Consider the following 25,716-nt stretch of genomic DNA (forward strand, 5'->3'; position numbering starts at 1 on the left):
CGACCCATCGAGAGATGGTCCGTTTAAGGACCGCCCGTCCCTTCTTCGCACCCACGTAGCCAACAAACAGTTGGTCATCCACCCGGAACTGGCGTGTGCGATCCATATAAAATGAAAGCGCACGTTTTGGGTCCAGACGATGGAGCCGCTCTTCATCCTTTGAAGGATGCGGAGGCGGGAAGAAGGAAGGGAGGGTGATGGACTGCCCGATGTGAAAGGCCGAAACAACCTTGGGCAGGAAAGAAGGTTTAGTCCTCAGAACCACCTTGTCAGGATGAATGGACAAGAAAGGAGGTTTGACAGAAAGAGCCTGGAGCTCACTCACCCTCCTGGCAGAGGTGATGGCAACCAGGAAAGCCGTCTTTAAAGTCAGGAGACAGAGAGGGCAAGAATGAAGGGGCTCAAAGGGAGCACACATCAGAAAGGTCAGAACCAGGTTCAAATCCCACTGAGGCATCACAAAGGGAACAGGTGGAAACATGTGAGTGATGCCCTTCAAGAATCGAGTTACAATCGGGGATTTGAACTAAGAAGGCTGATCAGGAAGCCTGAAAAAGGCTGAAAGGTAGCCCTTGATAGTGCCCAGAGCAGAGCCCTGCTGGGCAAGAGAGAGAAGAAACAGAAGAACCTCGGAAAGAGGGGCAGAGAGTGGATCCACAGCCTTTGCTGTGCACCATGCCACAAATCTGTTCCACCGACAGGCGTATACCGACTTAGTGGAGGGACGCCTGGCTGCCAGAATTACATCACAGACTTCAGGAGGCAAGTCAAATGGCCTCAACTGCCGCCGCTCAATCTCCAAGCATGGAGGTGGAGACTGGACAGGTTCGGGTGGAGGACCGTCCCCTGCTGCTGCGACAGAAGGTCCTCCTGAAGGGGCAGGCGGATCGGGGGGCCGACTGACATGCTGAGTAGCTCGGGATACCAGTACCTTCGAGCCCAGTCCGGGGCCACAAGGATGACTTGGGCCCGGTCGCGCCTGATCTTCTTCAGCACTCTGGGCAGAAGTGGTATAGGCGGAAAGGCGTATAACAGACCGCAACTCCACTCGCGCCGAAAGGCGTCGCCGTGCGAGTGCCGTCTTGGAAACTCCAACGCGCAGAACTGATGACATTGCGCGTTCTCTTCTGTGGCGAATAGATCTAACCAAGGCTCTCCCCATCGCAGAAAGAGACCTTGCGCCACGTCCGAGTTCAGACGCCATTCGTGATCCATCGAGCACCGACGGCTGAGTTCGTCCGCCCTGGCGTTCAGGGAACCTGCCAGGTGTTGAACCGTCAGAGTCACACCCTGACGTTCCAGCCATTGCCAGAGGCGCAGAGCCTCCTGGCAAAGGGTCCACGACCCCACTCCGCCCTGTTTGTTGCAGTACCACATGGCGGTGGTGTTGTCGGTGAACACCTGCACCACACTCCCGATGACAAAGGGGAGGAATGCCTTCAGTGCTAGACGAATCGCCTGCAGCTCCAACAGGTTGATGTGGAGCCGGGACTCCGCCGGAGACCAGATGCCTCTGATCTCTGCCTCCCCCAAGTGGCCACCCCAGCCCTGGAGGGACGCGTCCGTCACGACAACGTGCTCCGGTTGGGGAAGGGAGAGGGATCTGCCTCTGACCCAATCGCGGTCCGTAAGCCACCACTGCAGTTGTCTCGCAGTGCCCTCCGAGATCAAGACGTGGTCGGACAAGTTGCCCTGATGCTGGGCCCACTGAAACTTCAGGTCCCACTGCAGAGCCCGCATCCGCCACCGGGCGTGATGCACCAGAAGAATGCAGGAAGCCATCAGTCCCAGCAGCCGCAGCGTCAACCTGACCGAAACCCGGGATAGCGGCTGAAAGATGGGAATCAAAGCCTGAATATCCCGGACCCGCCGTTCCGGAGGATAAACCCGAAACTGCGCCGAGTCCAGAACCGCTCCGATGAAAAGGAGCTTTTGAGAGGGACACAGGTGTGATTTCGGCACATTGATGGAGAACCCCAGGTCGTGCAAGAGGTCTGCCGTCATCTGAAGGTGGTGGACGACTGTCTGGGGCGAGCCCGCCTTCAACAACCAGTTGTCTAGGTAGGGGAAGACTGAAACCCCCAACCTGCGCAGATGGGCTGCGACCACCGCCATCACCTTTGTGAACACCCATGGGGCGCTGGTAAGGCCGAAGGGAAGCACGATAAACTGAAAGTGCTCCTGGCCTACCGTGAACCGCAGGTAACGCCGGTGGGCCGGCAGGACGGGGATGTGAAAATAGGCATCCTGCAAGTCCAACGCTACCATCCAGTCTTGTGGGTCTAGAGCAGCCAAGACCTGAGCTAACGCCAACATCTTGAACTTCTCCTTCCGGAGGAAGCCGTTGACGTTCCTTAGATCCAAGATAGGACGTAGGCCCCCCTTGTCCTTCTTGGGTACCAGAAAGTAGTGGGAATAGCAACCACGCCCTACTTCTGGCCCAGGAACGCGCTCGATGGCCCCCTTGGCCAAGAGGGCCGTAACTTCCTCCTGCAGAAGTGTCAAGTGGTCCCCCGACACACGGTGGTTCTGCGGTGGCATGGCTGGAGGAGTGGTCTCAAAGGGGAGGGAGTAGCCCCTTCGGACGATTTGCAGCACCCACCTGTCCGAAGTGATCGTGCGCCAGTGAGCGTGGTGATGGCGAACCCTGCCACCCACTGGCGTCACATGGGGCCGAAAGCACGGACTAGGAGGATTTTGAGGCAGATGCTGCGGGGGGAGGTGTGGTCTGACCCCGCCGTTGTCCCCGACCGCCACCACGGCGGTTTCCACGGCCGCCACCGCGTTGAAAGGATTGTTGCGGCGCGTGGCTGGCAGCACGTGTGGGGGCGCCCCTTCCTTGGCCACGAAAGGGACGAAACGAACCCGGTTGCTGACGCTGGGTCGAGAGACCCAAGGACTTGGCCGTGACCCTGGAGTCCTTGAAGCGTTCCAGCGCGTGGTCCGCCTTATCACCGAACAGGTGACAGCCATCGAACGGCATGTCCATCAACGTATTCTGGACATCTGCCGAAAAGTTGGCGGATCTCAGCCAGGCGTGGCGACGAATCGCCACCGTCGTTGACATAGCTCTGCCCAGCGAGTCGGTCGTGTCAAGACCACACCGTATCGAATATTTAGCTGCATCTCGGCCCTCAGCCACAGCCTGACCGAGTTTTGCCCGCACCTCCATGGGGCATTCTGGCAGCAGTTCCGCGACCGTATCCCACACAGAGTGGGTGTAGCGGCCCAAGAGGCAAGCGGTGTTGCAAGACCGCAGGCCCAAACTAATGGACAAGAAGACCTTCTTGCCAAACTGGTCATACCTCTTGCATTCCCGGTCGGGCGGGGCCGACGGGAATGCGGACTGGGAGGTCGAGGCCTGGATCACCAGACTCTCAGGAGTGGGGTGGGTAGACAGGAACTTGGGGTCGTCCGGACAAGGACGGTGGCGCCTGGCCACGTTCCTATCAACAGGTGCACCTGAAGCGGGCCTGGACCACGTGCCCAACAGAACGTCTGACAAGGCTTCATTAAACGGCAGCAGTGGCTCCTGTGGGCATGACTGCGGTTTGAAGACCTCAGTGAGGATGTTAGGCCTCACGGCCGCGACGGGGAGCTCAAGGTGTAAGGCCTTGGCAGCCCTCATCAGCACCACTGAATATGCAGCTCCCTCCACCGATGCCACGGATGGAGGAGAGATCAAACCAGGGTTAGGAGAGTCGTCCAGACCACTGGCATCCCCCAAGTCACCTGTCCAGTCCGGGTCATACTGGCACTCGCGTGACAGAGGGTCCTCGGACCCCTCCCAACCTTCACCGAACTCTTAATCCTCTCCGTATTCGGAGTCAATGATGTAGACCGGCTCCTCGGGGTTCATGGGCCCCACCGGCGCCGAGCCCGGCGTCGAGCGACGCCGGTCCGACTCCGCGTCCGGCGTCGGGGAAGGTAAGGGGACGGCGCCGCCCGGAGCCGGCGTCGGAGCCCCGTTGCCGGCCGGAGCCGGCACCGGAGAACCGGCGCCGCGCGGGGACGGCGTCGGGGGTAACCCCGATGGTAACGGCGCCGGAGAGGGCGGAAGACCAGCCGGCGCCTATCCCGAAGGCCCTTGCGGCGCCGGGGTCGGAGCCGTCGGCGGCGCCGGGGCCGGAGCACCCGACGGCACCGAGGAAGGGACACCCGAACCGCTAGGGCCCCCAGACGGTGGCACTGGGCCCGAAGGCCCCGTAGGCCCCGTCGGAGAACCGAGCGCCCTCATGGCCATGAGGAACGCCTCGATCTCCTCAGGCGTTGCGCCGTGCCCAGGGACCGGAGGGTATGAGGCAGGCCGCGCCGGCGACTCTCGCGGAGCCGCGGGGTTGGGGTCAAACGAGCCCCCGGCCGCATCGCGCGAGCGTCGGGGGGGGAGTCGGGGGTACGATGACGACGCCCCGACTTCTTGTGCTTCCTACCTGATGAGCCTGACGAGTGGTGTCGACTTCCGGAACGCTCGGCGCAGCTCCGCGACCGCTCCCTCGAACGCTCTCTCGACCTCCGGCCGGACCGGGACCGCTCCCGGTCCCGACGTGGGGCCGACACCCGGAGCTCCAGTAGCTTGCGGGACCGCTCCCGCCTAGCCTTGTTGGTGAGGGCCCGGCAGTCGACGCAGGAGTCCACGTCTTGGTCGGGGCCCAGACACCGGAGACAGAGGCGGTGATGGTCTGTGACCGACATCGTGCGCTCACAGTCATCACAGTGCTTGAACCCAGGCATCCTATCAGGCACAAAGAGTGAAATAACAATTCGAAAAACTTGGTCAAAAGACCGGAGTACTGCTCTTCAGATCTGCGTCCACTGGCGCGGAAAAAAGAAGAACTGACGTCAGCGCGTGGAGGCGGCGTCTATATACTCCAGCGACGTCATCACAGCGCACGACGCCGACGACGGACGCGGAGCCGCAGGGGACGCCTGCAGACGACGCCTACCGACGCGCAGGGGTACTGCTACGCAAAAGTTTGCGGATCCAGACTGACGCCTGGGGATATTCTAAGGTAAGGAATCTAACACTAACGTGTTTCTTTCAGATTCTGGAGTCAGTAAGATCTAAAGTACGTACTCTCCAAGGGGAGGGTGAAAATATGAGAGAAAGGATCGAAGTCTTGGAAAATTATTCCAGACGTAACAACATTCGTCTCTTAAAAGTTCCAGAAGGAAAAGAAGGTAGAGATCTGAAATCTTTCATAGTACAGTTACTAAAAAGTTCTCTCACATTGGAAGAATCGGCTGAGGTGCTCGATAGAGACATCCAGCGAATCCACAGAGATCCGTTCCGTCTAAACCCAGCAAGAACTAAGCCGAGGAAAATCTTAATTAACTTTTTGACCTACACGCTCAAAGAAAAAATTTTGAATTTAGCCTTGAAAGCAGGTACTATGAAAGGCCCGGATTTTTCATTTGAAATACGATCGGACCTATCCAAAACCACACTGGATAGGCAGTGGGAGCTTGGAAGACGCATGGACTCTTTTAGATCACTTGGAGCAACAGTACAAATGAGATTCCCTGCATTCTTAAAAGTTATGTACAACAATAAGATGCACAATGTTAAGTCTATACACGATGCTGATGAACTGCTAAATTCTATAAAAGACCACGCTCAAATTCAGGCTCTGGCTCATAAATATCGGAGAAGTGTGGCTCACTGGTTAGAGAAGGCAGACCCTGATGCAGAGGTCAGATCCGGGACCAGGGTTCAATTCCCAACGCGGCAGGGTCTTGAGCTCAAAATGTCCACGGAATCGATAATTCTCGCCTCGGTGCCTACTCGAATCATGGGTTCACACTCTGCTACTCTGGGCAATAGCTTGCTTAATCTCCACTACGGCCCAACCGTGATGGGATGCCTGGTCTTCACCTTGGGGATGCCCAATAGGGGTTATCTTGCAGGGAAAGCCAGGACGGGTTCCCAAAGCAAGCGCTAAGAGACCTGTCGGTGATTTGGCGCTATATAAATCGAAATTAACATAACATAACATAACATAAATAGACAAATTAAGATAAAAAATCTCGGAAATGAAATAAAAAAAAATAACAAATGAATAAAAAAAATTTAAAAAAAGGGGGGAAATCAGGTTAAATAATTAAAACCAATAAATAAAAAGAGAAAAAGAGAATATAAAAAATATTTTTAAAAAAAGGGGAGGAGAAGGGAGGGGTAAAACAAAAACAAACAAAAAAGAAACAAAAAAGAAATGTATATTTACACTGATATATAATACTGAAATAATTTATAGATCAAACTTCGAGCTAAGCTTATGTTCTAAAACTATACCTTAGTCTTAATAATAAAATCGAGCCTCCCATCTTTAGTTTCCTTCTCAATCTATGCAACAGAGGTAGCAGTGAAGAGTTAAGGAGACTGCAGAGTGACGTATATCTGGCTAAACACCAAGCCAGAAAAAATAAGGGAGGGTTTCCAAGGGGGTGGGGGGGAGGGGTGAGGGGGAGGGGAAAAAAATGAAAAGTCCTCATTTGGAAAACAATGTCAAAAATCTAACCATAATTCAATCCTTTAATCACATATGTGATACGTTTAAAATAAAAACAACTAACACTAAAGTTTTAAAGAAAGGGATGGTAGAGAGATGCCATAAAGAAACAAATATAAAACATGACAACAGTTAATTATATGTCCTGGAACGTAAATGGCCTGCTCGTGAAAGGAAGAAGAGAGCGAATATTTCAATATCTAAGGGACTCTCAGGCGCAGGTCATTGTGTTGCAGGAAACACACCTTCTTAAGTCAGAGGCAGTTAACATAATGAAAAAACAAAGGTGGATAGACAAATTTTGTTCTACAGATCACAATGCAAACATAAGGGGAGTAATATTTATATTTAAAAAATCAGTAAAAGCGCAAATACAAGAATATAAAGAAGATAATACAGGGAGGTGGCTAATAGTCAGAGTCTCTCTTGATGGACAAATGAGAACATTGATAGGATACTATGGCCCTAACTCAGATGACCCATCACACTTAGACGCTGTAAGAGAGCAATTAATATCAGTACAGGAACCAATAATTTGGATGGGAGACTTTAACATCGTTTTAGACCCTAAACTAGATAAATCTACTAAATCTAGAATATCTAGCTCTGTCAAATCTAGGAACACTCTTAAAAACATCATGACACATCTGGGTCTGGCGGATATATGGAGAGAACGCGCCGGCAACAAACCCGGAGTGTCTCTGAGAAACAGCCGATTCAAACATAAATCAAGAATCGATTATGTCTTTTTTAGCTATTGTTTAAACGATATAGTAGAGTCGATCGATTATATACCATCACACCTCTCAGATCATTCTGCAATAAAATTTGCTTTAAAATCTAGTAAATTGGCTAACCACCAGTCTTGGTCTTTTGATCGAACATTGCTGGTAGAAGATGAAGAAGTCAATTTTCTCTCAATTGAATCTTTAGTCTTCTTTGATATAAATAAAGACTCCGCAGGCCCAACAGCTGTTTGGGAAACCTTTAAAGCCTTTCTAAGGGGACAGATCACTAACAGAGCCTCCTATAGGCGGAAAATATATATTCAAAAAATAAAAAACTTAGAACAGGAAATGAAACTTTTGGAGCCTAAGATCGATCCGTCTCTAACAACTTCTGATGATCATGAAAAAATGGCTGAATTGAAATCTCAATTAGAAATTACTTTACAGGAAAGAATAAATAAAAGATGGGAAGCAAGTAAATCCTCTCCATTTGAATTCGGAGAAGCTGCAGGGAAGGTACCAGCGTGGAAAATAAGAGCTGAAAAAAATCTCAATTACATCAGAGAAATTAAGATACCTGGAGAAGCAGAAACAAGATCCACTAGATTAGAGATAGGAAGAGCCTTCTTCGACTTTTTTGAGGAGATTTATAAAGAAAATCTCCCTAATGATCAGCAAGCAAGGGATAGTTGGCTAGAAGCCATAAACCTCCCGGCTCTATCAATTAGCCAGAGCAATTTTTTGGAGGCTGAGATCACTGAAGACGAGGTCAAGAAAGCAATTCGCCACTCAAAAAAAGGAACGGCGGCCGGTCCAAATGGTCTGCCGGGAGAAATTTATAGAACTCTTGAAGATATAGTAGCCCCAGTGCTTACGTCACTTTTCAATGGCATTTTGATACAAGGGAAGCAGCCCCCAAAAACCTGGGGAGAAGCAACAATCGTGCTTATCCCGAAACCAGGGAAATCAACACTAGACTGTGGGTCATACAGACCAATATCATTACTAAACAATGACTACAAACTCTTTACAATTATAATAGCTACAAGACTGGCTAGTGTCATTGGAAAAATCGTTCACCCTGACCAAAAAGGTTTTATCAAGGGCAGACAACTAGCGGAGCTTACACATGAAGCTGTGGGAGCTATAGATCTTGCTACGGCTTTCTCGCTACCATTAGCCACATTAACCCTAGATGCTACTAAAGCATTTGACAGGGTTAACTGGCTATACCTTAACACTGTCTTGAAAACATTCAACTTCGGGGAGAACTTTTGTAGGATAATTAAACGCTATACAGTACTGCTTCTTCTAGGTTACTGGTTAACGGATCACTAACCGAACCATTTGAAATATCTAGAGGCACAAGACAGGGCTGCCCGCTTTCCCCTCTCCTATTTAATCTTTATATTGAACCATTCGCTCAGCTTTTAAGGGACGAGACTAATATTCCATCTTTTAGTTTCGGAAAGTGGGAAAGGCGAGTAGCAATGTACGCTGATGATATCATGATTTTTACATCTGACCCAGCTAGAGCATATCCAGTAGTTATCCACCGGGCAGAAGAATTTGGAAGAATATCGGGATACGACATCAATTCCAGCAAAAGTGAGATAATGGTTTGGAACATACCCAATATCCAGCTGGGGGCAAAAATATCCACATCGATGCGCTATTTGGGAATTAGAATAACTCAAGACGTGGCGAGAATTGGGCATATTAATTTGGAAAAGATACACACTGAGACCAAAAAACTTCTAAAATCTTGGTCACATCTTCCACTCTCTACCATAGGTAGGGTGAACCTGGTTAAAATGTGTATCCTCCCAAAATTCACCTTTATGTTTAATGCTATCCCTACTGCCTTTGACTCAAAAATGATTGAAAAATCACAAAAAGAAATTAATTCCTTCATATGGAACTATAAAACCACAAGAATTGCGTGGAAAAAGCTAAGGAGAAGGAGAGAGAAAGGAGGCCTAGCACTGCCGGATCTACTGTACTATTCATGGGCATTCCAATTATCACACACACGAATGCTTTTAAAGATGCCATCTAATCTCGCAACTGACTCCATGTATAGGGCTATGCTAATCGGGGCTAATTTAACATAGGATAGTTTTATGTTTAAATTTGGATGTCAGAAATACTTCAAAAACATCAAATTAAAAATCGTACAATCATGGGCAGAAATATGGTATAACATCAGAAAGAAACTCGGTCTCTCATACTACTCAAACTACGCCCCCATTTGGGATTCACCAGGATTGCCACTTTGTCTGAGGGATAGTCTTTCCACCATAATTGAACAATCAGGTATTATAAGATGGGGTCAACTACTCAAAGAAGGAAGCCTTATAACCTGAGAAGAGTTATATGAATTGGTTGGTGTAGGATTGTCAAGATTTAAATATATTCAACTAAGTAGTTGGGTGAGATCTCAGATTCGTACTGATGCGAACCTAGGGAAAACGAGTTTAATAGAACAAAACTTGGTGGAAAGAGTTATGGGGGGAAAAGAAGTAACAACCTGGTATTGGCAGTTGCTAGAGGAAATTGAAGGGGAATTTCAACTCCCAGACGACCTATGGAGAACGGCAATTGGTACCCCATGTGAGGAGAAATGGCAAAATTCTTTTTCCCTATTATACAAAACAGTAAAACCTTCATGGCTAAGACGGAACCATCTATTCTCTATGCACCGTGCATACATAACCCCACTAAAACTATCTAAATTCTTACCAAATAAAAAATGCAATAAATGCAACTGGCCAGGGGCCTGTGACATACACATGTTTTTTGAATGTCCAGACATCCAGAATTTTTGGAGCAATGTGAAGGAAACTTTAAATTCTATCTTAAATACTTCTCTAGAAATAACTCTTTCTCTCGTAATTTTTGGATTGGAAGATAACATCAAAAGATTGGCAAGGTCCTTTCTCTTCTACGCAATTTTGCTGGCGAGAAGACAAATCTGTATAAATTGGGTAGAGAAAACACCTCCATTACACTCCCGGTGGCTTTCCTCCTTATATGAAACATCTAAAATGGACCTTAAAAGAACAACTAGTAAGAGGCATATGGCTTTTTGGAACTTATTAATTAACTGGAGCTAGACCTTTTTTTTTTTTTTCCCGGGTCCAATGATTATGCCTTCTATACTCCTGGACCAGGGTCAGGCAAGGCGTGTTAAAGGTCCTACAGGTTGAAAGACACCTAGATTGAGTAAAACATCTCCAATTCTTCTAACGGGACATCTCTACTACCAATATATCAAATCACGTCTACAAGCCGTGCAAGGTGGTTGGTATGCTCCTTATTGAAGAAAAGGCAAATGAGGACAAAAAAAAAAAAGAAAACGTTACATAAGTGGTGAATGGATGTTCCCATGAAACTACCATTGGATTTTGAGGCAAATCCCTATCTACAAAGAAGCGTAGACAGGTACTTGCGCCAATCTCCAGCACCTCCTCAAAACAAGACCTATAGTTAGAAATATTATAATTTCTCTTTGTTTTTCCAACTTTGTATGTGTGCTGTACAATGCAATACAAATGCAAAGCGGGAAACGCCTTAAACATAGTTTTTGTACTTGGAGGGATCCCTTCCAGCACAAAACCTATGCTTCACACAATGCACAAACCCTTGCACTATGGTGCAAGGGTGCCTGCCTTGGCGCATGGCAGCCAAAAGCGTGCCAGCGCAGACAGAGAGCACAACAGCACCACACCTTACTAGAGATGGAGCTAGCCTGCTCTCCCTCAATCTTCACGCAACGCAGCACAGCAACTTTACTTGCCGCCCTATGTTCCTTGACCTCTATGTACATGTAGGTCATAGTAGCGGCCCTTGCATTTGTTGTGGTGCAAGAAGTGTTCTACATACAACATTCTGGTGGCTAAGACTGTCAATAGCAGTGGTAGCTCCTCCGCTATGGAGGAGGAGCATCGCCACACATCTTTTGAGCAGTGAAAAGCATAAAACATAAAATTATAATAACTTTGCATTATTATCATTTTATGCTTTGTGCTGCTTTGCGGGTGGGCGGGGATGCTCAGCTCTCAAGGCAGGGCAGGGGAGGAGTAGTTTGCCCGCTCCTAAGTGCGCAATGACTGTTTGGTTGGCCGTCTAGGGCAGCCCAAACCAGCCATGCGCACTTTCCCTGTTCTCCATTCAGGCTGCATTACAGCCTCCATGCAGAACATGCGCACCCCTCCAGCGCTTGGTTGAGCGGCGCTCAGACCAATCACAATGCTGCCTGGTACTTTTTTTATATTACGCACTCAACACACACCCGCGCGACTCCCCTCACGACATCCAAGCACCCTCACCCCCGCGAGCCATGCCGGCCGCCACTAGTCAATAGTGCCAAGAGAACCTTTCTAGCTGATGAACGTTAACAGTCTTTTGTCGGTCTGGGCCTGCCAAACAGTAATGCTGCCGATTTTTTTTTTTTTTTTTTTAATCAGGAGGTGGAGCATTTTGCGTTCTTGCTGGAGTCTCTAGGCAGCCGTGTGTGTCCCTGGGTACATGCAGGCTGACTGCGCTTGTAAATATTTGAAAAGCCACTGCAAGCAAGAACCCTTTCTCGCTCAGGCTGCAGCCAAAATTGCTATCGATCGTCCGTGCTGGCCAAGACAGAGCAAGGGGCCTGTTAAACGCGCTGCACAAACCCGTGCTTCACAAGTCAATAGCCTAGGAAGCTTGATTGAGCATTTCATCCCTCTAAGACGACTGTGAGTGTTGAGCCCCTCGGAGAGATGTCTGCCTGTGGGAAAGTCATGCTCAAGTGCCACTGTCCCTAGATTATCACTCTAATACCAGTACAAACACAATACCATTCTAAAATGCAAAATCTTCAATTAACTCTAGAAAAAATGGCCTTTATTTTCTCATTACAATCTAGATGCAACCTCACTTCTCACCTGTAACGTGAAAATTACATACCTCTGCTACTGTTAGAAGATATGTTTGGCAGTAAGTTAAAGTACTACACTCTTTGAATTCTTTTAAAAAAAAATAGGATCTATCTGCTTTTTAGCACACATTTTGATTTGCAGTTGCATTTGAACGTGACATTTAGCTGCTCAAAGCATTTTTGGAACCAAATACTAGCTCCATGAGACACTTTTCACTGTAAGAACATCATACGCTCTACAGGACATAGTAAGGGTATAACAAGTCATTTCGGACTTATGTGACTACATAAAGGGACTAACAGTCAGATTCATCAAACTAAAATCGTCTCGCAAAGGGCCAGATTCTGAGAATCTGGCCCTTTGCGAGCACTATTTTTGCATTTGGGATTCATCATCCCAAATGCAAAAATCGCAATTCTAGAAATCGCTAAATTGCGATTAATTGCATTTAACGAATCTCAATTTGAGATTCCTTAAATGCAATTCATGAACCATTTATAAATTGTGAATTCACAATCTGGGGCCTCTATTTACCGCGAAGTCTAACTACGTGGTAAATAGCAAAAACTTTGAAAAATGCACTAAAGTGCATTTTTCAAAATTTCATGTTGCGCACACACATGCCCTAAGGGCATGTGTGTGCACAACATATGTGCACAGATCAATTTCAGGGGTGCAACAGGGTGTCCTTTGGACACCGCTGCACCCTTGAAATCGCAATCTCAATTTGCGAATCGCTAATTGCGATTAGCAAATTGAGATGGTCTTCCCATTCCTTCCTATGGGCCTCTAGGCCCATAGGAATGAATGGGGAGATATTCCTTAATTGCGACTCGCAATTTGCGAGTCCCAATTAAGGAATTATTAGAAATTGCTATTTTGTAAGTGATTTCTTGATGAATAGCATTTTGCTATTCCTTAATAGCGAATCGGTATTTTTCGGTATTAAGGATTCGCAAAATCTGTTCTTGATGAATCTGGGGGTTAGCCTTTGACCTGACTGCTCTATGTAGTCACCGAACTTCGGCTATAATTTAAAAAAAAAAGATCACTAACGAACAAGTTACTTACCTTCGGTAACGATATATCTGTAAGAAACATTAGTTAGTGTTAGATTCCTTACCTTAGAATATCCCTAGGCGTCAGTCTGGATCCGGAAACTTTTGCGTAGCAGTACCCCTGCGCGTCGGTAGGCGTCGTCTGCAGGCGTCCCCTGCGGCTCCGCGTCCGTCGTCGGCGCCGTGCGCCGTGATGACGTCGCTGGAGTATATAGACGCCGCCTCCGCGCGCTGACGTCAGTTCTTTGTACACAGCTTTTCCGCGCCAGGAGACGCAGAGCCATGAGAGAACCAACACTGGTGCCATGTAAAACAAGGGCCCTGAAAGGGATGTCCTTAACCCTAGGTATCAGTTCGCAGAACGGGGAGGATGGGTGGGTTCGGTAAGGAATCTAACACTAACTAATGTTTCTTACAGATATATCGTTACCGAAGGTAAGTAACTTGTTCATCTGAAAGAAACACGTTAGTGTTAGATTCCTTACCTTAGAATAGATACCCCAGCAATACCAACCCCGGTGGTGGGTCTGCGAACCAATACATTCCTACACCAGAAAGTCCTGGAGGACAGAACGGCCAAAGAAGCCATCCCTCCGGACTTGACTGTCCAGGCAGTAGTGCCTCGCGAAAGTGTGCAGCGAGGCCCACGTAGCCGCCTGGCAAATGTCCTGCAAAGGGACTCCCCGGCCCAAGGCAGTAGTAGCCGCCGTGGCCCGAGTGGAATGGGCCCTCAGCCCAACAGGAGGCTCCTTTCGAGCCAAAGAGTAGCACGCTTTGATGCAGAGAACGACCCATCGAGAGATGGTCCGTTTATGGACCGCCCGTCCCTTCTTCGCACCCACGTAGCCAACAAACAGTTGGTCATCCACCCGGAACTGGCGTGTGCGATCCATATAAAATGAAAGCGCACGTTTTGGGTCCAGGCGATGGAGCCGCTCTTCATCCTTTGAAGGATGCGGAGGCGGGAAGAAGGAAGGGAGGGTGATGGACTGCCCGATGTGAAAGGCCTAAACAACCTTGGGCAGGAAAGAAGGTCTAGTCCTCAGAACCACCTTGTCAGGATGAATGGACAAGAAAGGAGGTTTGACAGAAAGAGCCTGGAGCTCACTCACCCTCCTGGCAGAGGTGATGGCAACCAGGAAAGCCGTCTTTAAAGTCAGGAGACGGAGAGGGCAAGAATGAAGGGGCTCGGAGGAGGAGCTTCGCGGGCAACCAAGATGGCCGCGTAAGCTCGGAGCTCCGCGGACCTTCCGATCCTCCGCAACTATCCTGCCTGAAATCCTGATCCACGAGGGTGGATTTTTGTTGCTGATGGTCCACTGAGGCGAGAACCGTTTTCAGATCACGAATCGGTGTTCCCTACGCTGAGCTACGTCGAGTGGGACTCCGTGCCAGCGCAGTGCCATTGTCTCTTCGGACTCCGTCGCTACGCACGACCGACCTGCGGAGTGCCTGCCTGTCGTCTTCACCGGTGGGGTGTTATTTCTCACAGTGGTTCCGGAGACGGCCTCCTACTGTCCGGCCCGGACAAGATCTCCGGTTCGCTGGGCTCGGGCTTGCCTGGCACAGCCCTTTGTCCCCATCGGACCTAACATGGCGGGCAGAGGGGACCCCGACAAGACATCGGGCAAAGGCGTCCGCGGCAAAACACAGCAGCAGCAGAACAGGATTGAGCGCTATACTCAGCCAAAGACGCCACCTGTTACCGGACCCTCTGCCAAGAACCTCCCGCCCTCGGGCTCGCTGGACGGCTCGGAGCCTACCCTGAGCGACATCATGGGGGCCATCACTAGTTTCCGGGCGGACATGCAGCAACAGCATGAAGTCCTTACACATAAAGTGGACACTATGGCCGTCGACCTGACTCTCATTAGAGCCGATTTGGGTAAAACTAACGATCGAGTCAAGAATCTGGACATTAAGACATCTAGCCTGACGGCCGACGTCTCGGACCTACAAACAGAGGTCCGGAAGCTGCAGAGGACCGCGGAACGATTCTCAAGGCGGCTGGAGGACTTTGAGAGCCGTGCCAGGCGGCAGAACGTCCGCATTGTCGGGGTACCGGAGGGTTCAGAAGAGGCGGCGACGGACCTCCTCGTAGAAGACCTGATCAAGACCCATCTGGCACCGCCTGGCCTTAGCAATTTTTTCTCGGTGGAGCGAGCTCACCGAGTGCCGGGTGGCCCGCCGAAGTCGGGCGTGGCGCCTAGACCCATCGTGGCCCGGTTGCTCAATTTCCGAGACAGAGACGCGGTCCTGCAGGCTTCCAGACGGCATGGACCGCTTAAATTTCAGAACGCCGACGTCCATTTCTATCCGGACTTTACCAGGACGGTACAGCGACAGCGCCAGAGCTACGCCGGGGTGAAGCGACGACTACGGGACTTGGGGTTCAAATATTCCATGATGTTCCCTGCCAAGCTCCGAATCGAACATGAGGGCCATGCCCTTTTCTTTGACTTTGCTGAAAATGTAAGTGACTGGCTGGACACTTTATCGCCGCGCCGAGACGCTCAGGATGAACATGAAGGTGGTGCTGCTGGTGGCCCGGACCTATGAGACTTGGCTCTATAGTGGGTGATTCATCGTTTGTTATTTCTGCCTCATATGACTATCGGATCTTGCCTTATTTTATCCTGTTGACTTTCCTGTCTGTACATGGAGGGTGGCGGGGGTGTTCGCGGAGATTCCTTACTCCTCTGGGTCTCTTCTTGTAGATTAGTTATGGGGCGACAGGCACACTGCTGGTTGGGGGGGCTTTTCAGTCATATGCAGGGGTGCAGGGTGGGGGGGTGCAACTATGCAAGTTTATTTGTTAGTTTGTTCTTTCTCTTTCCCTTTCTTGAGGCAATGGATTGTGTTTTTTATTGTTTACTTGAGGATTGAGTTGGTTGGGGTCGGATGGGGCGGGTTGTTGGACGATGGGGGGTAGGAATTTAAAAGTGCTTAGCTGGAATGTTAATGGGTTGGGTGACCGAGTTAAGAGAGGGGTGGTAATTCAATTGATAAAGAGACATATGCCCGATGTTGTGCTTCTGCAAGAGACACATTTGGTAAGGAACTCCTGCAGGGCCCTAAACCGTAAAGGCTACAAAATGGTTGCCCATTCTGGGTTCTCCTCGGGTTCCCGGGGGGCGGGCATCCTTGTGCGTGCGTCCCTTCCCCTTGAAATAGACGTCACTGTGCTTGATGATAGGGGACGCTACGCCGCTGTGGCGGGAAGATGGGAGGGGCGTTCCTTAGCGCTGCTTTCGGTTTATGGAGATTAGAAGGATGACTAATCTTGGTGGAAATGGCGCTTCACAGTTTATAGGCTGATATCTACAGAGATGAATATATATGTCGTTGGGTGCCTAGGCATGGGTTGTCATCCTAACCCACCAATAATCCACAGATTAAAGTTTTTCAGTACAGAACCTATCACACCAACAAAAAAGTTTCAACAAGGGCTTATAGTACAGTTTTCATGAAATTCCACAATTACGCAAATGAAGACAATTAAGGTTCTTTTAATCTCAAAGGCTTTCCCTCAGTCCAGCCAACACGTGTTTCGTCGCTTGGGCGGAAACCCACGACTTCATCAGGGCTGATATCAATTTCTTCTGGACTTATGTGCCTTCTGGCTGGTTATATTTCCGGCCCAGCCTTATGTGGCGTGGGCAATCCTTTCTTGTTAGATCTTGGTCTGTGTTAATGCGGACGCTTCAGATCGGTAACTCTTAATGTTCTTTGGAAGTCCAAAATACGGAAGACCGCGCGCTACACGGATGGGATTTTGCCGCCCCGGGACTCCATAATATTGGGAGCGGGAAGCGACTTCACTCCACTGATATCACTGGAGGAAGGACACTACTATTGTTTATATATATATCCGGAATCATATCAATATTACCGGTATACGGAGAACATTAAGAGTTACCGATCTGAAGCGTCCGCATTAACACAGACCAAGATCTAACAAGAAAGGATTGCCCACGCCACATAAGGCTGGGCCGGAAATATAACCAGCCAGAAGGCACATAAGTCCAGAAGAAATTGATATCAGCCCTGATGAAGTCGTGGGTTTCCGCCCAAGCGACGAAACACGTGTTGGCTGGACTGAGGGAAAGCCTTTGAGATTAAAAGAACCTTAATTGTCTTCATTTGCGTAATTGTGGAATTTCATGAAAACTACTATAAGCCCTTGTTGAAACTTTTTTGTTGGTGTGATAGGTTCTGTGCTTTCGGTTTATGTTCCCCCGGGCCTCCAATCCAGCACCTTTCAAGACCTTGGTGGCGCCATCTTGTCCCTGCCTGCGGGCTTACTGATCCTGGGGGGTGATCTCAACTCAGTCTGCTCTGGCACCCTTGATCGCCAACCGCCGAGGGACCTCCGGAGTTCCCAAATGTGGCTGCCGGCCTTTCTCGACTCCATGGGTTTGGTGGATAGCTGGCGACTGCTGCATCCCGCGCTCCGCCACTTTTCCTTCCTCTCCAGTGCCCATGGGAGTCTGTCCCGTATAGATTATGTCCTTACCCTGGCGGCACATTCGCCTGCCGTGTCTGAGGCCCGTTTTCTGGCACGAGGCGTTTCTGATCACTCTCCGTTGTGGGTCTCGTTCGACTTTGGCATAGTCCTGTCCAGCCGTCCGGTGGCGGTGAACCCTTGGTATTTCCGCAACCACAAGACGCGCGCACTCCTAGCCAAGGCCATCGACTTGTATTTCTCCGAAAATACTGGCTCGGTTGGCTCGGCGGTCACCCTGTGGGAGGCCTTCAAGACTGTGTTGCGGGGTGAGGCCCTAGCTCTCATCGCGGAGGCTAAGCGAGCTCGTGATGCCGACCTTGTGCATATTGAAGAAAAAGTCCTGGATCTCGAGTCCCGTTTGGGGCCTGAGCCAGACCCTTCCCTTTTACACGACCTCTCCCTGAAACAGTCGGAGTACCACGATCTCGCTACGAATGCCGCCCTAGTTTTGGCCAAGGAACAGCAGGGCCGCATCTATGACGTTGGGGATAAGGCCGGTAAGTTGTTGGCCTGGTTGGACAGGCGCGAGATGGCCAGCCGGGTGGTTCCGGAGATCCTGGGCGAGGACGGAGTGGCGGTCACGGACCCGAGTGCTATTGCCGAGTCTTTTGCAGACTACTTCCGGGGTGTCTACACTTCTGGTTCAGACCGCTCCGAGGCTGATTCAGCCGAGTTTCTCTCGACGATTGACCTCCCCTGTCTTTCGGACGAGGAACGTGCTGATATGGATCGAGATATTACCGCGGACGAGATTGCCTTGGCGATCCGCGCCCTGCGGTCGGGTAGAGCTACCGGCCCCAATGGCATACCGGCCGAGTTATATAAGATTAGGCCGGACGTGGTCTCTCCTCATCTGAGAGCTTTGTTCCTGCGGGCCCGGGAGGAGGGTGTCCTCCCTTTGGATCAACGACTGGCCACCATAGTGGTCATTCACAAGGAAGGCAAGCCGAGGGACGTTTGTAGATCCTACCGTCCTATCTCTCTCCTCAACGCTGAACCCAAGATCCTAGCTAAACTGCTTGCAAATCGGCTGGTTGGAGTCATCAGCGACTTGGTACACCCGGACCAACCAGGTTTTATTCCCCACCGCAACACTGCCCTCAACTTGCGACGGCTGCATGGTGTCATGGCCAGAGCTCACGCCCTGGAGGAGCCGGCGGTACTTGCTTCCCTTGATGCCACGATGGCCTTTGACTCCCTGGAGTGGAGCTACCTTTGGGCGGTGTTAGCAAAGCTTGGGTTTGGACCGGGCTTCCTGGGCTGGGTGCAGCTTCTTTATGCGTGCCCGCTGGCTGCTGTCACAGTTAACGGTCGCATGTCGGCTTCCTTTGCGCTTCATCGTGGTACTAGACAGGGCTGCCCCCTGTCACCACTCCTTTTTGCGCTGGCCCTGGAACCACTTGCGGCCATGTTACACTCGCACCCTGACCTGCATGGAATCACCTGGGCCCCGGGTTTTGAGGACAGGGTCTCCCTATATGCGGACGACATCCTGCTTTATCTTACCTCTCCCTGTAAGTCGCTTATTGTGGCGTGCGACGTACTCCGGCTGTTTGGGCGCTACTCGGGCCTGATCATCAACTGGGCCAAGTCCTCCCTTTACATTCTCAAAGGAGACACGCCGCGCCTCCCCAGGGGCTGCAATATACAACTGGCCGGGCAAGGTTTTAAATACCCGGGAATCTACATATCGGGTAGTCCTAAGGCGCGGTATGACCACAACTTACTCCCTCCTCTTCAACGACTGCGGAGGGATGTTGATAGTTGGCGCAAGCTTCCGCTTTCTCTCCTTTCTCTCGCATTGTTCAAAATGATGTCCCTGCCCAGGTTTCTATATGCCTTGCAAAATACCCAGGACCTTGTTCCGGCTCGCTATTTTAGAGAGGTTGAGAGCATGCAGCGTGCCCTGCTCTGGGAGGGTCGGCCTCGCGTCGCCATCCAGAAGCTTACATTGCCGTGGTATGACGGGGGCATCGCTCTACCAGACGTGCGGCGGTACTACTGGTCCTCTCAGCTTACTGCCATCAACCATGGCCTTTATGGCCCCGCGGACAGTCCGGGTTACGCTATGGACAGGTGGCTTTTGCGTGGAGGAAACTACTACCGCGCCCTGTATTCCAGGTCCTTTGACCGGCGCCTTACGGGCCCGACCAAGGCAGCGGTCCACACGTGGCGGACGATTACCAAGACACAGGGCTGGCAGGGCAGACTGACGAGATTCACCCCTCTGTATGACTCCGATACCCTAGGCAAGCTATGGCACACCAAGGGCTTTGATAAGTGGGACCTTATAGGTATCTCAAGGGTGGAAGACATGGTAGCTAAAGGAGAGGTTAAGACTTTTCCCCAACTACAGGCTTAATACCACTTGGGTGAATCGGAGTTTTTCCGCTACGCCCAACTGAAGCACGCGCTAAATGCTGCTAGACCTGAGGAGGGCGAAATCCCTGAAAGCTCCCCCTTGGAGGACAGGATTCTGGACGGCCATATGCCTGATAGTGCCATTTCTTTGTCCTACAAGAAGCTGATCAATGTTAGAGTTGACCTCCTCCAGCGCCTGCGAGAACAGTGGGTAGCCGACGGCCTGGAACTGGACGACGAGGACTGGCAGAGTGCTGTGTCTTCCCCTAAGGAGGTCGCCATTTCCTCGCGTCTGCGACTAGTGCAGTTCAAGATCCTCCACCGTGTGTACATTACCGGCCCCCGGCTTGTGCACATGGGCTTCTCGCCTGATGGCTTTTGTCGTCGTGGCTGTGGAGCCCTTGCTACCTTCATCCATATCTTGTGGGAGTGCCCTGTCATTGCCCCCTACTGGGAGAGAGTACACCGAGTAATGAGGGAAGTGACTGGAGTTGAGTTGGCAGCAGAGGCGCGGAGGTGCCTCCTCAACATTTGGGAGCCGAATGACTACAACACGGCGCAGACTCGTTGGGCTACCCTGGACAACATGATTGCTAAGCGAGATATAGCGCAGAAATGGGGTTCTAACACGGCCCCCCTGGTGGTGCAATGGAAGGCCAATATGGACTGGTGTATGCTACGAGAGAAGACGGTGTACGCTGCCAGGGGGAGGCCTCAGACATGGAACAAGGTGTGGGGGGCGTGGAATGCTTACAGGGGTGACCTGTGCTTACCACCAGAGCCTATTCCTCGCGAGGAATCCCTGTCACCGTAACCGATGACACCAGCTATTTTACACTTACTGTAATTCTCCTGCTCCCCCCCCTTCTACATCCTACTTTCCGTTCTTTTCTAGATTCTTACCTGACCTCAGATGCCTCCAACTGACTCATACGCATTTCCTTTTCCTCCATTGCCTTTCTCATGCGCCCTTTGGCGCTTCTTTCTTGGTTTTTGTTATTATATAAAATAAAAAACAACCTGCAATGTCCTGATGTGATTCGTTTTGCACTTTACTCCTCCTGATACCATGCTGCCTTGCCTCCGGGATGTTAGGCTGAATAGCTGTGTGCTTTGATACAATAAAGGTTTTAAAAATTAAAAAAAAAAAAAAAGAATGAAGGGGCTCAAAGGGAGCACACATCAGAAAGGTCAGAACCAGGTTCAAATCCCACTGAGGCATCACAAACGGAACAGGTGGAAACATGTGAGTGATGCCCTTCAAGAATCGAGTTACAATCGGGGATTTGAACAAAGAAGGCTGATCAGGAAGCCTTAAAAAGGCTGAAAGGGCAGAAAGGTAGCCCTTGATAGTGCCCAGAGCAGAGCCCTGCTGGGCAAGAGAGAGAAGAAACAGAAGAACCTCGGAAAGAGGGGCAGAGAGTGGATCCACAGCCTTTGCTGTGCACCATGCCACAAATCTGTTCCACCGACAGGCGTATACCGACTTAGTGGAGGGACGCCTGGCTGCCAGAATTACATCACAGACTTCAGGAGGCAAGTCAAATGGCCTCAACTGCCGCCGCTCAATCTCCAAGCATGGAGGTGGAGACTGGACAGGTTCGGGTGGAGAACCGTCCCCTGCTGCTGCGACAGAAGGTCCTCCTGAAGGGGCAGGCGGATCGGGGGACCGACTAACATGCTGAGTAGCTCGGGATACCAGTACCTTCGAGCCCAGTCCGGGGCCACAAGGATGACTTGGGCCCGGTCGCGCCTGATCTTCTTCAGCACTCTGGGCAGAAGTGGTATAGGCGGAAAGGCGTATAACAGACCGCAACTCCACTCGCGCCGAAAGGCGTCGCCGTGCGAGTGCCGTCTTGGAAACTCCAACGCGCAGAACTGATGACATTGCGCGTTCTCTTCTGTGGCGAATAGATCTAACCAAGGCTCTCCCCATCGCAGAAAGAGACCTTGCGCCACGTCCGAGTTCAGACGCCATTCGTGATCCATCGAGCACCGACGGCTGAGTTCGTCCGCCCTGGCGTTCAGGGAACCTGCCAGGTGTTGAACCGTCAGGGTCACGCCCTGACGTTCCAGCCATTGCCAGAGGCGCAGAGCCTCCTGGCAAAGGGTCCAAGACCCCACTCCGCCCTGTTTGTTGCAGTGCCACATGGCGGTGGTGTTGTCGGTGAACACCTGCACCACACTCCCGTTGACAAAGGGGAGGAATGCCTTCAGTGCTAGACGAATCGCCCGCAGCTCCAACAGGTTGATGTGGAGCCGGGACTCCGCCGGAGACCAGATGCCTCTGATCTCTGCCTCCCCCAAGTGGCCACCCCAGCCCTGGAGGGACGCGTCCGTCACGACAACGTGCTCCGGTTGGGGAAGGGAGAGGGATCTGCCTCTGACCCAATCGCGGTCCTTAAGCCACCACTGCAGTTGTCTCGCAGTGCCCTCCGAGATCAAGACGTGGTCGGACAAGTTGCCCTGATGCTGGGCCCACTGAAACTTCAGGTCCCACTGCAGAGCCCGCATCCGCCACCGGGCGTGATGCACCAGAAGGATGCAGGAAGCCATCAGTCCCAGCAGCCGCAGGGTCAACCTGACCAAAACCCGGGATAGCGGCTGAAAGATGGGAATCAAAGCCTAAATATCCCGGACCCGCCGTTCCGGAGGATAAACCCGAAACTGCGCCGAGTCCAGAACCGCTCCGATGAAAAGGAGCTTTTGAGAGGGACACAGGTGTGATTTCGGCACATTGATGGAGAACCCCAGGTCGTGCAAGAGGTCTGCCGTCATCTGAAGGTGGTGGACGACTGTCTGGGGCGAGCCCGCCTTCAACAACCAGTCGTCTAGGTAGGGGAAGACTGAGACCCCCAACCTGCGCAGATGGGCTGCGACCACCGCCATCACCTTTGTGAACACCCGTGGGGCGCTGGTAAGGCCGAAGGGAAGCACGATAAACTGAAAGTGCTCCTGGCCTACCGTGAACCGCAGGTAACGCCGGTGGGCCGGCAGGACGGGGATGTGAAAATAGGCATCCTGCAAGTCCAACGCTACCATCCAGTCTTGTGGGTCTAGAGCAGCCAAGACCTGAGCTAACGTCAACATCTTGAACTTCTCCTTCCGGAGGAAGCCGTTGACGTTCCTTAGATCCAAGATAGGACGCAGGCCCCCCTTGTCCTTCTTGGGTACCAGAAAGTAGTGGGAATAGCAACCACGCCCTACTTCTGGCCCAGGAACGCGCTCGATGGCCCCCTTGGCCAAGAGGGCCGTAACTTCCTCCTGCAGAAGTGTCAAGTGGTCCCCCGACACACGGTGGTTCTGCGGTGGCATGGCTGGAGGAGTGGTCTCGAAGGGGAGGGAGTAGCCCCTTCGGACGATTTGCAGCACCCACCTGTCCGAAGTGATCGTGCGCCAGTGAGCGTGGTGATGGCGAACCCTGCCACCCACTGGCGTCACATGGGGCCGAAAGCACGGACTAGGAGGATTTTGAGGCAGATGCTGCGGGGGGAGGTGTGGTCTGACCCCGCCGTTGTCCCCGACCGCCACCACGGCGGTTTCCACGGCCGCCACCGCGTTGAAAGGATTGTTGCGGCGCGTGGCTGGCAGCATGTGTGGGGGCGCCCCTTCCTTGGCCACGAAAGGGACGAAACGAACCCGGTTGCTGACGCTGGGTCGAGAGACCCAAGGACTTGGCCGTGACCCTGGAGTCCTTGAAGCGTTCCAGCGCGTGGTCCGCCTTATCACCGAACAGGTGACAGCCATCGAACGGCATGTCCATCAACGTATTCTGGACATGTGCCGAAAAGTTGGCGGATCTCAGCCAGGCGTGGCGACGAATCGCCACCGTCGTCGACATAGCTCTGCCCAGCGAGTCGGTCGTATCAAGACCACACCGTATCGAATATTTAGCTGCATCTCGGCCCTCAGCCACAGCCTGACCGAGTTTTGCCCGCACCTCCATGGGGCATTCTGGCAGCAGTTCCGCGACCGTATCCCACACAGAGTGGGTGTAGCGGCCCAAGAGGCAAGCGGTGTTGCAAGACCGCAGGCCCAAACTAATGGACGAGAAGACGTTCTTGCCAAACTGGTCATACCTCTTGGATTCCCGGTCGGGCGGGGCCGACGGGAATGCGGACTGGGAGGTCGAGGCCTGGATCACCAGACTCTCAGGAGTGGGGTGGGTAGACAGGAACTTGGGGTCGTCCGGACAAGGACGGTGGCGCCTGGCCACGTTCCGATCAACAGGCGCACCTGAAGCGGGACTGGACCACGTGCCCAACAGAACGTCTGACAAGGCTTCATTAAACGGCAGCAGTGGCTCCTGTGGGCATGACTGCGGTTTGAAGACCTCAGTGAGGATGTTAGGCCTCACGGCCGCGACGGGGAGCTCAAGGTGTAAGGCCTTGGCAGCCCTCATCAGCACCACTGAATATGCAGCTCCCTCCACCGATGCCACGGATGGGGGAGAGATCAAACCAGGGTTAGGAGAGTCGTCCAGACCACTGGCATCCCCCAAGTCACCTGTCCAGTCCGGGTCATACTGGCACTCGCGTGACAGAGGGTCCTCGGACCCCTCCCAACCTTCACCGAACTCTTCATCCTCTCCGTATTCGGAGTCAACGATGTAGACCGGCTCCTCGGGGTTCATGGGCCCCATCGGCGCCGGGCCCGGCGTCGAGCGACGCCGGTCCGACTCCGCGTCCGGCGTCGGGGAAGGTAAGGGGACGGCGCCGCCCGGAGCCGGCGTCGGAGCCCCGTTGCCGGCCGGAGCCGGCACCGGAGAACCGGCGCCGCGCGGGGACGGCGTAGGGGGTAACCCCGATGGTAACGGCGCCGGAGAGGCCGGAAGACCAGCCGGCGCCGATCCCGAAGGCCCTTGCGGCGCCGGGGTCGGAGCCGTCGGCGGCGCCGGGGCCGGAGCACCCGACGGCGGCAAGACAGGGACACCCAAACCGCTAGGGCCCCCAGACGGTGGCACTGGGCCCGAAGGCGCCGTAGGCCCCGTCGGAGAACCGAGCGCCCTCATGGCCATGAGGAACGCCTCGATCTCCTCAGGCGTCGCGCCGTGCCCAGGGACCGGAGGGTATGAGGCAGGCCGCGCCGGCGACTCTCGCGGAGCCGTGGGGTTGGGGTCACCCGAGCCCCCGGCCGCATCGCGCGAGCGTCGGGGGGAGTCGGGAGTACGATGACGATGCCCCGACTTCTTGTGCTTCTTGCCTGACGAGTGGTGTCGACTTCCGGAACGCTCGGCGCGGCTCCGCGACCGCTCCCTCGAACGCTCTCTCGACCTCCGGCCGGACCGGGACCGCTCCCGGTCCCGACGTGGGGCCGACACCCGGAGCTCCAGTAGCTTGCGGGACCGCTCCCGCCTAGCCTTGTTGGTGAGGGCCCGGCAGTCGACGCAGGAGTCCACGTCGTGGTCGGGGCCCAGACACCGGAGACAGAGGCGGTGATGGTCTGTGACCGACATCGTGCGCTCACAGTCATCACAGTGCTTGAACCCAGGCATCCTATCAGGCACAAAGAGTGAAATAACAATTCGAAAACTTGGTCAAAGACCGGAGTACTGCTCTTCAGATCTGCGTCCACTGGCGCGGAAAAAAGAAGAACTGACGTCAGCGCGCGGAGGCGGCGTCTATATACTCCAGCGAC

The sequence above is a fragment of the Lissotriton vulgaris genome, chromosome 9, assembly GCF_964263255.1.
Source record: "Lissotriton vulgaris chromosome 9, aLisVul1.2, whole genome shotgun sequence".
Classification (NCBI taxonomy): Eukaryota; Metazoa; Chordata; class Amphibia; order Caudata; family Salamandridae; genus Lissotriton; species Lissotriton vulgaris.